The following is a 15,552-nucleotide window of genomic DNA, read 5'->3' on the forward strand; positions in this document are numbered from 1 at the left end:
AGGGATTTAAATTTTCTTTTCATTTTGTGTGGTGTTTTTTGGATTATATTATTGATTCTGGTTCATAGTTTCTGTTGTGAAAGGAGTTATTCTTTCTCACATAAATATTGTTTAAGTTTTTAGACTGTTTTTAACATTTGTTGAAAGTACGAATAAGGTCAATTTGAGGAGAATTATGATGTAAGGTTAAATATAAATCAAGAATTTGATAGACAAAATGTTGTTGTAAATGTAAAATGTCGTTTATTAAAATTTTTCTCCTGTAAAAATTACAGTTTTTGCTGGATTAGGAAATTTTGTAGATATTTAATTTTGTGATATTTCGAATGTTATTTTGAATTATATATATATATATATATATATATATATATATATATATATATATATATATATATATATATATATATATATATATATATATATATATATATATATATAATTTAAAAATCTACTTTTATTCACTTTTAAATATTTCTGCGATAATATATTAATAAAAACGGAAAGATATTTAATTAAACATTTGGATGACTTTGAAATTGATAAAATTTAATTATGTAGTTTTCCTTCTTCTAATTAGTCAATCAATTATTTCAAGTATTTGTTAAAACATTTAAATTTACTGAAAATGAATGGTAACAAGATATATTTTACAAAAATTGTATATAAAGAGAATTAGATTGTTTTTAATATTTGCCAAAAACATATAAAGGACAGTTTGAGGAGAATTGTAAGGCAAGATCAAATACAAATCAAACAGTTGAAAATATAAATCAAAATGTTATCATAAATGTAAACTGTTATTTATTCATATTTATCTCCTGTAAAAGTTACAGTTTTTGTCGGATTATGTAATTTTATGAATATTTAATTTTTGAATATTTTGAATTTTATTTTGAAGAAAATAAAATAAATATATTATTCCAAAAAAACTAATTTTATTCTCTTTTAAGTTTTACCGGAATAACATTTTAAGTACAACGATAAGAAATTTAATTATACATTTACGTGACTTTGAAATTGATAAAATTCAATTATCTAGTTTTCATTTACTTAGTTAATCAAGTAATTATTTCAAGTATTTATTTAAACATTTACATTGGATTGAAGATGAAAGGTAATAGGATATGTTCTACGAAAATTGTATATATATAAAACGAATCAATTAAAAAAATTCGCTTCGATTGGCGAAAAGATAATGAATGTTTATTTTAGCTTTTAAAATGTTAAATCGATAAAATGCTTTGAAAATAGTTTGGGTAATTTAGACTGAAGATTGAAAAGTGTGTTTATGTTTAACAATCAATATATATTAATATCATTTTTATCTATTTGTAAAAAGACTGTTTCAGGAATTTGTTATGCTTTTGTTTCAATTCATAATCTGCAGAAAACATAAGATGTTAATGGATTTTCTTGAAATGGACTGATTTTATTGATTTTATAACATCCATGAATGACTTAATTTTAATTCATGAATTTAAATGTGTGATGACATTTTTGTGATTAATTTGAAAATTTTATAACAAAGTTTGTTCATTTTCGGGTTCTTAAACTGTTATATATATATATATATATATATATATATATATATATATATATATATATATATATATATATATATATATATATATATATATATATATATATATATATATATATATATATATATATATATATATGTATGTATGTATTAGCAATAAGAATTGATGGCAAAAATGTATATAAAAGGAATTATTAATTATATTTCTTTATTTCTTAGAAGTCGTTACAACTTCTTTTATATTAACCAAGATTTGTATAATGAGATAATAACTATTTGATTCGTTTCTCTTTGATTTGGCTATTTTAATGTTTTTGTTTTTTTTTGCCTTACATAAACTTTTAAAATATCGAAGGAATTCTGGAAAATATGAGTTCTATTTTGCTTCATTCATAAATAAAAATGCGAGCAGGTTAAAATAGAATGGTTAATAATTATTCAGTTAACCTGCATAACTGAATTATAATTACAAAACTGAATTAATCGATTCAATTTTTTTTGCAATCATTATCATTTGTATTTTTAGCATAAAAGTAAATTGAACTTTATGAAATATTAAGCCTGTAGAAATTGACAAAACGACAAATTTTGTTTATATTGTTTACTGGTAACAACAATTCTTTTATCTAAAATTCTTTTAGTGAAAGTCATTTGATTTTCTTCATTTTTTGATCAATACGAGAAAGTATAAGAATAGAAGAATAAGTATATCATTATATCAGAAATAGACTTTTTGACATCTTTTTGGATTTTTAATGGATAAATTATTAAAATGCATATAATATGTTATTATTATTATTGTTTTAATTTGATCATTATTTTTTATATCATTAATAGCTTTTATTTGAAAGATGTATCACTTTTTACAATTTTTAAACACTTGATCAGGAAAATTCTAATGTATTTCGAGACAGTGATGGACAATCTTTTTATTTAAAACAATCTGTAAGAAAAATTATTTGTCTAATATTTTATAATATAATAAATAAATCTTAATTTTTTTAAATCAAATAACATATTAGAAATCCAGACGTTAGCAGAAAAAGATTATAATGGAATTCCTCTGTTTACAGGCGGGTTGGTTCGATATTGTTCTCTTAAGTGCTCTCTTCGGAATTCAAATCAGCTTCGGAATTAATTTCTGTTTCCTCTAATCAACCTGTAGATCGTTTTACTTTCCTATCCTTCCATATTAGATAGCTTAATATAATAAGGAACAAACAATCCGACACAGTGGTCGGAAGGGATCAATAAATTTTATTTCTCGATGGCATGTATCTTTCAGCTATATGTGTGGGTTTTGCGTGTATTGGAAGAGGGGGAAGGCTGGGGGAGGCTTCCTGCAGTTCTGTTTTGGAGCTGTAGATTAGCGCGTTGGAAGACCTATATACTCTGAAGGTCCGCTGTGTTTTTTGATATGGTATATATTGAGTTCAATGAAAATTTCGCGTCTGTTTACTGTAGGATGCTGGCTCAGGTGCCACTCTCTTCATCATGACAATGCTAGAAAACTGCGAAATCGATCTCAAAACTCATGCAGCTTAATAAAACTGAGCACCTTGAAAAAGCATGAGCTTAGTTGCCTGGTTGGTTGTCCAAATATATCGATTTCAAGCAATTCTATTTTCACGTAATTTTAGTATTTGGCTGAAAAAATTCAGTAGTTTCTCGTAATAAATCCAATCAGATAATTTTGATAATTTAGCATCGGTTTGAGGTTTAATCGCTTTTTCAGAAATTCGGATAAACTTCTATTTTCCATAAAAATGATCATCGATCAAAAATTTGATCATGAGATTTGTATGAATCTCCATGATCTTGATTTCTGTGAGGAAAGTATTCGTCTTGCTAGGTATTATCACCAATTTTTTATCTTGTCAAAGTAGTTTTCGGATGCTTTGTGTATGAGAGATAAAGATTTAATGTGGGAATTTGGAAATATGCAGGACACTTCTGGTACTATTCTTATCTTTTAACTACAGTTTAAAATTACGCCAAAAATGCCAAAATTGCGCCAAAAACAGCCGTTATGTTTTTTTTAAACAAAAAGTTAATAATTAAACTAAACTAAATTAAACAACGGAGAATTTCTTTGAAAGAAAATCCAGTACTTATATTAAATTTTAACTGTCTTTTCTTTAAAAATATTAATTTACTTTAAAATAAAAAGGAAAATTTAACTAAGGCAGCATTCATGACATCTTTGTGAACCATAACCAGGATCTGACAGATTTATGAATTTTGGAAACAAAGATATATATATATATTTTTTATTTTTGGATTTTAAATCCATTTCTAAACAGGAAAAAAGATTTAAAATTTAATGCTTTCATTGGCATAAAATATTAAAATAATCATATTACTAAGACATTTCCAATTGATAGTTAAAATTTTGTCGGGCAATTTCGAAAATACACAATACTGAAGAGTTGGTTTAAAAAAGAAAGCGAGACAATTAAGCAATATTTATCTGCGGTTTCAACTTAATAATTGTTTTATTAATTGATTCAAAGATTTATATAGTTAATCTTGTATATTTATATATAATGTTACCATTAAGCTCCAATGATTTATTTTATTTCAAATAAGATTGTATTAAGATGGTTTTCATGTGCCTAATGTTAGAATACTGTGGAAGTTTAGAAAGTGGAGTACCAGTTAAAAAAATTCAGGAATCAAATAATGATCGTTCAAAATTTCGAAAATATATTAAATAGACTTTCTTTTCGCTTTAAACATGGAACAAATATCACTTCAACGAATTTTTAAAAACATTAACATCAGTAAATTTAAAAAAAAATTAATCAGAAATATTGACGCAAAAAGAAATCGTGAATCTGTGATAGAATACTTTAATTTATTGGAATATTAATTACATTTAAAATGTATTTGGAATTTTAATAATTGCTTAGTAAATTTTAATTAATTAAATATATATATTAATTTTATATATACTTTAATATTTAATTTTATCTGTTAATAATTATAATTTTATATATAAGGAATATATTTAATTTTTTATGACGCTTAGTGAGAGTGTAATATTATTGTCAGTGTCTCATGCTTATATGGTTTCGCTATGGCATTTATATTTTTGATAATATTTTCTGCATTTATGATGTTAATAAAAGCTTTCTTTAAAAATTACTTTTATTTTTATACTTTTAAGTATTTTATATATTTTATAATTCATTATTATGAATTTTTAAGGAAACTTAAAATACGGTCTATCTCAAATTTACTACTTGATGTTTCATTCATATTGACTAAATATTTAAGTACAGTTAATCGATTCAAAAATAATTTAATAGTGTTTAAATTCAAAAACATTTATAGTATAGCACTCTCATAAAATTTCTGAACTAGCTATAACTATAACGGATTATAAATGTTCTAGAATACAGTTTAAAAATTTATCTATATAATTTGTAAATAAATAAATGAAATATTGTTTATAAATTTACATCGTTACAAATATAAAAAAAAGTCATATAGATGCTTGTAAAAATCATCGAACTTGGTTGCTAAGTCAACTCATTTAACCATGAAGATGGAACTGCAATTTAGTTATGAAAGAGATGATTACCCGAAATCATTATACCAATCGCAGTACTTCCACTAAATCGACCAAAACATTATCCTTATATGCCTCCTTAATAATGCGACTAGTACTTACATTTAAGTGACGTGTCATCGATTTTTCAGGCATCGTTGATCCAATAGGACAAAAATCGAAGCACTGATACTATTTTCGGGGCAGCATTATCACCATGTGATCAGCAGTGTGTATCGCTCGCGTTTGATAAATACCTGCTTGTAATACAAATAAATAATAAATACACAATCATTGAGAAAGAAGGGGCAGATTTGAAATATTTATTTCTTGTGAATGATAGTAAATAAAGATACAATACATTAATGGGCAGAGAAATACAGTTTTTTTTTTTTCTACTTTTTTGTATATGAAGTATCCAAGAGAAAGTATTGTAATTGTCAAAAAATTAAAAATCGAGATTTCGATGAATCTTCATGCTACTTTCTAAATAAAGATGTAATATATTTAAATGTCTATAAACATGGTAACTAAGAAATTCTAAAACACTTTGAACTATATAGATGAAATTTGGTATATGGTCTTTCCATTAGATATGTAGATTTCTATCAAATTTTGAACGAAATCCATTGAGAGGAAGTTTATTAGTCCGGCTTTCGAATATAAGTTATATAGAATCTAGCTAGATACTAGATATATAGAATTTGGTACATAGATTTAACACCTATTAGACCAGACAGCTTTCAGATTTTGAGAGAAATCCAGCAATTTGTTGACTGTCTGTTGGTCTGCATTTTCAGATATCAGTGAACGCAATATTCCAAAAATTCCAATAACTTAAATAAATCGAATTTGGTATGGAATTTTGTGATTACAGTGCAGCTTTGAGTCAAATTTTTGTTACAGTAAGTTGTGAAAAACGGTCTATAACACAAATTCAGTTTTTGGATAACATGAATTAATCGCCAAAACGCTCGCCAAGGATGACACGATAGATTCAGCAAAAAGGCTATAATCCTGCCAAAAGTTAATATTTTTAACTATTGTACTTCAGTGCCATGTGAGGTGCTCTCTGGCATACCAAATTATTAGAGAGTATGCAATAAAGTTTGGGGAGACCCTTCCTGCTGGTTATTGAAACGTTTTATACATCATTTCATAACGATATCCTTTTTCTAAAATATCAAATATTTTTTAAAAATAAAATATAATTTGTATATAATTAGACTTCTACAGAGCTTTTTGTGTATATATATAACTCTGCAATTTTTAACAAATCTAGCTATTTGGAAATTTAATCTTTATAAGCCTTTTTTTGTTTTCATTTCAAAATTTAAAAATAATATTCAATAAATGTTTGTTATTTCAATTTATATAACTACTACGAGGTGTGATCCAAAAAAAGATTACTAGGCAAAGGAAAAATGCTTTATCAATAATAGACACAGGACACAAATGGTAATTAAGAAACATATGTGGCGGTCACTTCACTACATAATTACCAAACCTGTTGAGACATTTATTACTCCGCTGGACCAATTTGTTTAACACGTCTTGGTAATAGCAGATCTCAGGCTATTGAGCCAGTTCTCGGCCCTTTTTGAACATCACCTCTGATATGAACCATGTTTCGGATAAGTGTTTCTTCAATGCCGGGAAAAGGAAATAATCACTGGGAGCCAAATCGGGGCCGTATGGGGGTGGCTCCAGACCTCCCACCTAAACATTTCCAGCAATCTCTCTGCCCGCTTCAAAAGAATGACACCATTTCGCCACCTGTTGGCTACTCATTGCTTCGCCCCCGAACACTTCAACGATTTGTCTGTGAATATCCAATGGGGACACATTCTTGGTCCATAGAAATCGTATCAAGGCCTCTGTGCGAGTCGACTTCTCTAGACGTCTTGCCATTACTGTCGCTGTTTCAGATCTCAGTACTAACATTATCTGCTCGAACGACCGGTTTAAGACAACTAACGCCATCTGTCTCCACTCTGGCTAACAATATTCCCATCCACAATTTCTATTTTCCAAATGCTGCTGCTTGTAAACTTTTTTGGATGGGGGATCACCCCTCGTAAAAACTTATATTATGCAAATTCTGGAATAACATTACTTCAAACACAAAGCGCTTAAATTTCTCATTATAAAGTGTTTTCATAATTATATAAATTTTATACCCATATGCGACTATAAAATGGTTCTTTCCCCTTCAGGCCAAAGCAATCTCAAAACTAAACAAATCCTTGAAACTTAGAATTAAGAAAACTCTTGAACAACTCACATTTAAGTATAATTTCAAACAGCTTCTATAATAAAAGTGGGTTTATACTCGGACAGTTAAAAAACATTTTTCTGTGAACATGGAAGTGTTTAAATACTTTGAACTAGAAGGATGAAATTTGGTATATAATATTTACGTCAAATTTATAGATTTCTATCCATTGAGAGGAAATTTATTAGTACGGCTTTTGACTATACACTCAAGAGCCAAAACATTATGACCACCCCTATATTTTGCAATGAATTCGCCTGGATGACGTGGAAGTCACGTGATCAGGTGGAAGTGGTATTTAACTGCTGCTGGAGAGTCTGAAGAATCATTCTTTCACTTACTTCTGTGTGTGATGGAAAAGACTGCGGATCTAAGCGACTTTGATAGAGGGCAGATTGTAATGACTCGAAGGCTCGGAACAAATATTTCCGAAACTGCACGACTCGTGGGTTGTGCGCGATATACAGTTGTTAGTACTTATGCAAAGTGGATGAATGACGGTGAAAGCAGCAGTAGGCGACATGGTGTTGTACGTCCACACGCTATCAAAGAAAAAGGTCGTTGGAGACTGTCTCGCATGGTGAAGCAAAACCGGAGCCAGACAGTGGCTCAGCTGACAGCCCAATACAATGCAGGGCCAAGTAGAATAGTATCGGAGCACACTGTTCAGCTTACACTGGATATGGGGCTACGCAGCAAGCGCCCCACTCCTGTGCCTTTGCTGACCGAGCGTCATCGCCAACTGCGCCTGCGCTGGGCCCTGGAATATCGTGACTGGTCCATGAATCAGTGGGAGAGAGTTGCTTGGTCAGATGAATCACGGTTTGTCATGCCTCACGCCGATGGCCGTGTCAAGATACGCCGTCTTCCAGGCGAACAGTTGCTCCCTCAATGTACAGTAGGTCATACACAGACCAGTGGTGGCGGTATTATGCTTTGGGGGACGTTCTCTTGGGCGTCTCTGGGACCCGTAGTTGTGGTAGAGCATACCATGAATGCTACAGGGTATCTGAACATCATTGCGAACCAGTTGCACTCTTACATGGCCTCTGTTTTTCCAGCTGGAAATGGAATGTTCCAACAGGACAACGCCCTGTTGGAACGCCCGTCACAAGGCTAAAATTGTGTTGGAGTGGTTCCAGGAACATGATGCTGAATTCCAGTTAATGTCCTGGCCGCCTAACTGACCGGATCTCAATACGATAGAACACTTTTGGGATGACATGGGACGGCAGCTCAGAGTTCAAAGACCACCAATTCGCAATATCTCGGATTTGCGTGATCGTTGCTTAAACATTTGGTACAATCTGTCTCCGGCCATTTACCAAGGACTTGTGGCATCCATGCCAAGGCGGGTTGAAGCTGTGTTGCGCGCCAAAGGTGGGCCAACTCGTTATTGACAGGTGGTCATAATGTTTTGGCTCTTGAGTGTAAGTTAATCAGATAACCACAAAAGGAAGGGGGCTAGATGGGTAAAGTTTTTATACAGATTGAAGGAAATGGTAAACTCTATGAGGCACTTATGCGAATTATTCACTGAGAGTTATGAAATTTTTATGCATATGTATTAAAATGTAAATACTTTAAATTTCTTTAAAAAAATTTAAACCGAAATATTATTTAAAAAATATTAAAAGATATATAATTTTTAAAAACTTTAAAATATTCCAGATGACTTAATTATTTATTTTTTGCATAATTGTTTTCTTATGCCCAATATAAATTAATTTGAAACAAAACTTATATGGTTTTGCAGTACCAATAAAATACTAATTTTTTAAAAATATTTTAATGCATGCTTAAGAATTTTGTTTTCTGGAACTAAAACTTGAGTTTTAACAACCGAAAAAAAATCGGAAACATAAAGTGAACCCAATTTTCTTTTAATGTTTAACCGAATTCCTTATTATCAATTCTATTTAATATTTACTAAAATTAAGATACCTGGAACGTTTCAAACATATTTAAATCCAATTATAGCATCATTTTGAGAAAATAAATTAAAATGTGCCTTTTTTTTTCTCTAAGACCTTCAAATATCCATTTTAATAATATCTATTGAAAAATAATTTATTTTATAATACTATTTTAGTTGAAAATAAACTTATATTTTATTAATAAAAAGCGATAAAAAATAAAATTTGGGTTTTCGTCATTTTTGCTTATTTGAAAGTCCACTGTCCCCTTAACATCTGAAATGTAGTTAAATAGATTTAACAACAAAAATAAAAATGCTTAACAAATTTGGAACCGTACTACCAAAGGGATGACTGTGTGTCGGTCTGTACTTTCACAAGCACTAAACATAATAATTCAAAAGTGCTAAGATTATAAATTTTTTTCATGGGACATTCTGACAGTATTTGGAGTTGTGTCAAATTTTGGTTTCAATTAATCGAAAAAAAAGTGACCAAAAAGTTTTCTGGTACTTGTATATTAGCCGCACCTTAGCGAATAATTGCCAAAGATCGAATGTTTATGGTACCTTTTTTCTAATTATTGTTTGTCAACGGTACAAATTCGTTTATTAGAGAATTTATGAAAAAATTGTGAGAAGATCACTTCTGCTGATTTGAAATATCTGTAAAAGCAGTGCTGATATTTGTTTGAAGAAAAGTCATTTCGCATGATCCAATCTGTAAAAAGTGAAACCATTGTTGCATGGCAGCTCGCATTTTTACTTTTTCATATTTCTAAATATAGTGAAAATATAGTAATCTTCAAAAAATTCAAACTCGAGATTTTGACGAATCTCCACTTTTAGACCTTCCTGAGTTGTGAGAAACACATTTTTGGAAAATGTCCGTCTGTCTATCTTAGACAAAGATAACTCAAATGATAACCCAGATGAAATTTGGTATGCAGGCTTAAGTCAACAATATAACTCTCCGACCCGCCCGAAGGCACACGGATTTAAACCATAAAACTGAATGACCGGACCGCCGCAACAGCAACATTGGCGGGAACTGGGGTTGTAAGGGCCGTCACCGGCCACGGTACAACCCTCCCCGAAGGAAATACGTCCCGTCATCGATGGGAGGAGCCAGATCCCCCACCTATTAGTGTACCCTCCAGGATGGCGAGATCCAACCACCATGCCGGAAGCATCTCATCCTCATTTCGAGGTGCCCCCCCCCGGGGGTATGGTATGTAGGCTTAAGTTAAATTTGTAGAATTTTAGGAAATTTTGAGCAAAATCAGTTCAGAGGAAGTCTATCTATCCGGCATTTCGAATGTAAGTTAACACAATCATAGCTAGATAAAAACAAGCTTCAATAAACAGAATTAATATCTACAGTATAGTTGCCAAATTTTGTGCCAAATTTAACACGTGGATGACCATCTAGAGGTCTGTACTTTCAGAAAAATATAAACGCGATAACTCAAAATGCAATGGGTTAGATATATTAAATTTGGTATGAGATTTTGTGTCTGCAAGTGTAGCTTTTTAAGAAATTTTTCTAAGCATCTAAACACAGATTCGATTTTTGGATACTATTAACCGCATGCAGAGATTAATCGCCAAAAAACTCGCCAAGGATGAAACGATAAATTTAGTAAAAATGCTGAATTTCGCAAATATTGTACGCCAATTCCATGCAAGGTGTTCTCTGGCATAACACTTTTGTTAGAGAGTATGCGAGAGACTTTTTTTCTAGAGTCAATAAAGAACTATTTCATCGTATATAGATTTACAATTGGTACAAGAAATGCGTAGAAAGTGGTTGCATTTGTAAAGCGAAATGCGTCGGCCATGTCAGATAAAAATAGGAAATCCACAAGTACAGGAAACATGGATATTGAAATTTTGTAATCAATATTATGGTTTCTGCCCAAAACCTATGCCTGTTGTTTTCAAGATCTGCAAACCCAAGCTGTTATAGTAGTGATTTCATTAGTCATTATGCAGTTAAGTCAAGAAATCGATATTTGTTATGTCTGGTGAAGGCAAGAGATAGAGACACATGCGATACATCACTGGATAGATGAAAGTTGAAAGTTTTATTATATGCATTCAATGTGAATTTGATTTGTTGAGCAACAAATATCGACACAACTCCAAATACAGTCGGAATGTCCCATGAAAAAACTTTATAATCCCTGCCCTTTTGAATTATCATGTTTAGTGCTTGTGAAAGTACAGACCTCTGGACAGTCATCCCTTTGATAGTACAGTTCCAAATTTGTTAAGCATTTTTATTTTTGTTGTTAAATCTGTTTAACTATATTTCAGATGTTAAAGGACAGTGGACTTTCAAATAAGCAAAAATGACGAAAACATGACATTTTAATTTTTTTATCGCTTTTTATTAATAAAATATACGTTCATTTTAAGCTAAAATAGTATAATAAAAGGAATTATGCAGTTAAGTCAAGAAATCGATATTTGTTGCTCAACAAATCGAATTCACACTGAATGCATATAATAAAACTTTGAACTTTCATCTATCCAGTGATGTATCGCATGTGTCTCTATTTCTTGCCTTCACTGGGCATATCTATTTAAAATCTGCTTCTTTTTGAATAGCCATGGTAGAGTTACAGATAGATCTATACTCTTGGTTATAATGCCGAATTAATCAGTGCGCTTAAACTGGGAGGCTAGTTTGTTAAGTGAACTTCAACCGCATTAGTCAAATTAATTAACTCGACTAACAATTTACTACTTCATATTGGCGTAAAGCGGAAGGAGCTGAAACAATGCCGGTAATGATATAACTGAATGTCAGAGATGTTAAATGATTTCCGTCGAATCTGATAGGAACACAATTCAGATGCTAAATATTACTTGAAAACTTGTAGCCCATTAAATTTGTTTAAACCGGTTTATTTTTGAAACAAATGTATGGATTGATAATATAAATAATAGTCGTGAGTTAAGTAAATTTATGATTCTATTTAATCTTTCACATTAAGCATGGCATAGACAATCATGAATACGAATTTTTTTAAGCTTTGTAATTAAATGGTAAATCCTATTGGGAACATTGATGGCTGCTTTAAGTTCTAGATTCGATATCCGAGGAATAGTCATGAAGGTGGACCAAATGAACTTTAATCCATCGGGACAAATATACTCCTGTTAATACGGTGGGAACATTTGTAGAAGACGGTGTCAGCTGAGGTATAATTCTATATAATTAGGATTAAAATAAAATTAAACCAAATTGGAACTGAACTATAGTTATTTTGTTTCAAATAAAAACATAAAGGATGCCAAATATATTTAAACAAGTTCAAATAAGTGGTGACCTGGTGGTAAGGTTTCGGCTTTGGACCCGGAGGGTTTTCGGTTCGAGACATGATTCTGTCGAAGAACAGTTGTCTCTGATTAAATCCATCTGGGCCAAAATACATCCTCCTTGCGGAAGCTTGGAGAGTGAGAGGCCAGCCCAGGTGTCGTCCTCTGACCACGATTCAAAATTACGAGGTCCGTTTCAGAATAGCCCCAGCGTTGCTTTAAAAAACGGAACTTAATACAATTAAACTAAAATAATACGATTTCTGATTTAAATTAATTTCTAATTTGCCATAATAAGATATCTAAACATCTAAAAATGTCGTGTTTTAATGAAAGAATCAGATACTTCACTAAATATCCAGAAGTTAATGATATTAGGTACAAAACTTTGTAGATTTATAATCTCAAATATAAGAAAGAAAAAAAAAAAGATAATATCAAGAATAATTTGAAATTTTGAATTTGTTTTTATTAACTGACAATCTTTACTCTAAAGCTTAAATAATTAATAATTTATTTGTCTTTTATAATTATAATTTATTTAAAGTTTTTTTTATATTTATGATATACAGTGAGTTATGAGCAGTTACTTTTACAATGCCGGCGTCCTGGCATAGGGGTAGCGCATCTTCCCCTATGATCTAGGCGTCCGGGGTTCGAGTCCCGGTTTGGGCACGGTTGTTCTTCCTGTTCTATCTGTGAGATGTGTGAATGTGCTCTCCTGTAAAAAAGGGGTTGTGCAAGCAAATGAGTGATGCGTGAGTAGTCAAGTCGTACTCTTGGCCCAAGTTGGCTCTACGATAAAAACAAGCGGCGCTCCCACTTAGTCTTAAATCGGCTGTCTTTGATCAGCGGGCTCGTTCGTGGCAAGTGCCATAAGAAACAACAACAACAGCTTATACGATATATTTCATGTTTGTAAAAAAGGGATTTTGCTATCAATTTTCCATTTATTTTTTTACAATCTAGAATTATACATTTGTATATTCCCGATGATAATGCACTATTCTAATATTTTCAGAAGTTGGTTATTAATTAATCGACAAATTTAATAAATTTTTATTCCATTCGAGGGACGATATCTTGCAGATGATTTTTAAAAAGTGACTTGTGGATTCCTTTATATTTACAATAATGATTTTAAGAATTAAAAATTTAAAAATAACTAAATTTTTAAATATTCTGCTTTTCGAGACATACAAAAAATGTTTTTGAATACTGATTTTGTATATCTTATTTATGATATTTATGGTATATTTTTAATAAACACACAAAAAAAAGCCTTTTTAAAAACCTTATATTAAAACGAAGTATGATACATACAAAAACAATGCAAATGCAACTTTGAAAAAGTCAAAAACTTTTTTCAAAAATTCTGTTAACTTCACTTTTGTTGTTTAATATTTTAAAAGTAGAATTATCTGAAAGTAGCTAAACTCTAAGTAAAATAATTATATTTAAAACCAAGGATTGGTACAATATAAGATAGTTTGTAAGAACTAATTCGCTTAAAAAATAGGAGGAATGGGGCATCATTATCATTATTGTACAAGATAATATCCAGAGATTTATAATCAAGTAATTTTCAGCAACAAACTATAATAAAGCGCCACAAATAACAAACTAAACCAAAGTTAACGTAACATTTAGATCAGAAAAAAAATGTTAAAATAAATTATTTATCCTTTCACCCATACATTAATTAGTGTACAAAATGAAAAAGCGTTAAAACAGATAGAGTTTGCTGTGATTTTTCACACAAATGACTCGAATAAAGGATGCGTTTTATTTTCTGTTCCGCTCTAAAACAGATAAAGGTGAAATGAAAGCTATTAAGTTAAATACTTCTCAGATTCTTGAGATGACATTTCAAAAGTATTCCGATTCATTTAATGCTTCGAAATGGAAAGCGTTTCTGAAGAAATGAATCGTAGATACTCTACATTTCATGATTACATTTAACGACAGTTTATTTACTCGAAGTAAATCTGTTTTCTTTTAACAGTTTTTACTCTTTCGTTAAAAGGAATCATTTACTCTTCTGGAAAAACTGACAGTAACAAATATAAAAGAAAACGCCTTAAAAAAATGTTTTTATTAATGCATTAGAAAGAAAATAAAAGTGATTTTCTAACTGAAAATTTAGAGGTTAAAACAAAAATCGTAAAAGCGTGAGACATAGACGAAAAACATTTAAGTAAATTTAAATCATGATCATATTTAAACTACATTTTAGTTTTAAAATAATGAATGTTTGGAAACGTTTCGTTTCTTCAATGCATTCATTTGAATTTATTGTGTTTTATAGACGGGGAATTTATTGTGTTTTTCAAATATATTAAAATATTTTAAAGATATTTTTAGATATTTATTATTAATATATTTTTTGTTAATAGTAGGTGATTCATTTCAATAATAGAATGGATTTTCGGTAAAAGATATATTTATTGTTTTTTGTTGATAGTTTTTATTTCCCTTGTTGCTCAATGTGGCTATAAAGAAAGGCATAGAACCCATAAGCTATATAAGGAAATAGGGTTGTATTATATATGTATATATAAATGAATAAAATTTCACTTCAAAAATTAAATAAATATTCCAAATTCCTTAAGTATTTGGCAAATTGAGAATATTTGCATCAGTTTGAAATGTCTCTCCTTTTCCCATTTTTGGATTTTATAATCTGATTTAGTCAGTTTTATTTTTTTTATACCCCGCTTTCAGTTTAATATTGATTATATTATCATTCCAAAATCATTTACAAGCTTTTCAGCTTTCGATTTTTACCTCCTCCTGTATGCAGTATAAAGAAAGTATGGTAATCGTCTGTCAACGACAAAGAGAAATCAAAACCGGTTTGAGCTAGATGGATGAAATTTGGTATACAGCTTTTATAAGAAATTTGCAGATTTCTATCAAATTTGGAGTAAAATATGCTCTGA

At 30.2% G+C, this 15,552-nt stretch overlaps 1 protein-coding gene across 2 annotated transcripts in view; it reads left to right on the top strand.

The window, feature by feature from the left end:
• The window catches only part of LOC129961732 (ras-related protein Rap-2a-like), a 142,955-nt gene that overhangs the window by 21,806 nt on the left and 105,597 nt on the right, over positions 1–15,552 (top strand). The gene's annotated exons all lie outside the window — the stretch shown is intronic.

Source organism: Argiope bruennichi, chromosome 2 (genome assembly GCF_947563725.1).
Source record: "Argiope bruennichi chromosome 2, qqArgBrue1.1, whole genome shotgun sequence".
Classification (NCBI taxonomy): Eukaryota; Metazoa; Arthropoda; class Arachnida; order Araneae; family Araneidae; genus Argiope; species Argiope bruennichi.